The sequence below is a fragment of the Condylura cristata genome, unplaced genomic scaffold (assembly GCF_000260355.1).
Source record: "Condylura cristata isolate star-nosed mole 26May11 unplaced genomic scaffold, ConCri1.0 scaffold00013, whole genome shotgun sequence".
Lineage (NCBI taxonomy): Eukaryota > Metazoa > Chordata > Mammalia > Eulipotyphla > Talpidae > Condylura > Condylura cristata.
The window spans coordinates 1,174,777-1,176,276 of record NW_004567114.1 but is presented as its reverse complement, the minus strand read 5'-3'; positions in this window follow the sequence as shown (position 1 = coordinate 1,176,276).

The window sequence follows — 1,500 nt, the reverse complement described above, 5'->3', positions numbered from 1 at the left end:
GGCGCCCGCCCGGCCTCGCGAGCTGGGGACGCTGGGGGGCTGCCCCTTGAGTGCCGGTGGTGCGCGTGCGCGAGGCGGTGGGACGCGGACCTCAGGTCACCGGCCAGGGAATGGGGGTGCACAAAGGTGCTCTCCCAGTGAGCGTCAGGCGTTCCCCCTTCCCTCGCGGGCTTGGTACACTTCAGGGGAAACTCAAGGTTTGGGGCTCTAGGCGCCAGAGCCCTGCGAGACTCCACTGGAGACCCGCCAATCCACCCCAGGCCCTGCGGGCCCCACACAGCGGCCCTTGCAGCCCGTGCTCCCAGGGGGGGCAGGGAAGGCACCCCAGAGTTCAGAAACTGCCCCTCCGCTTCAGCTGCCAGGTGGCTCCAGACCCCTTTCCTGGGGCCACCCAGCGCGCACATCTGAGTGTACTGGGGCGTGGCAGAGGATGGAGGTCCTGGGAGGTGACAGTGGCCTTTGGGGTCCCCTGGCCAGGGGGCATCCTCTGGAGGAGCCGAGCCCTCATGTGGTGTCCAGACCCCAGGAAAGGGCTGGCTGGGAGCCTCCCCCCCCCCCCCCGCTGGCCCACTGCTGAGGGGCTTCAGTGGACCTGAGGAGGCTGGAAGGACCAGGTGGGTGGGAGGCCGTCCTGGCTGTCCTGGCCACTGCCCAGCTGGAGCAAAGGTCTGGGCGGGAGAGGTTGCGGCAGGGCCGGCGGCGTGGCCTGGGATGTGGGGCAAGGAGCGCTGCCGCTGGCCCACGTGAGGAGGGGGGCCAGGAGCGACTCCTCCCACACAGGAGCCTGGTGGGGGTGCGCAGAGCCGGCTCCCGCCTCAGCGGGACAGACCGTTTTCCCCAAGGTCACTTCAACACGCCCTGGGCAGGTGTGGCTGGGGGCAGTGAGCTAGCTGGCAGGTCCCTGAGGCAGGCTGGTGGGGGTGACTGGGTCATGGCACCCCACTGGGGTGGCATGACATTTGACCCTCCCCCACCCCGGGAGCACACCCACCAGGGCAGGAGCCCACGTGCCCACACCGGGGCAGAGGGCTCCCGGCGATGGGGGGACAGATGCGGACAGCCTGGCAGGTCAGTGGGGCTTCTGGCGGAGGCACCCCCAACCTGGCAGAGGTTTTCTCCCGTAGCCTCTGGCCCCCAGGGGGGCACCCACCTGCACTAAGAGGGTGCAGGGCCACAGGCTACAAGACAGGGCTGGAGAGCCCCGTCCCGAGGCGTGGCTTCTGCTCCCAGGGTGGGCACGGGGGAGCCAGGCAGGCCCTGGCAAAGGGGGCGGGGGGGGGCGCATGCACCTAGGGGAGAAGGCCGCTAGTCTGTCTGGGGCGAGTCCGACAGTGTGGAGTGTGGAGGACAGGGTGGGGCCTCCGTGCCAACGCGCACTGGTTCTGGGGAGCCCCAGTATTCCGAGGGGAGGTGTGTCCACTGGAGAGGCCTCCAGCCCTCAGGCTGGCCAGGTAGGTCAGGTGCCCTGACCAGGCGTCAGCGGGGCAGGGCCTGTTTGGA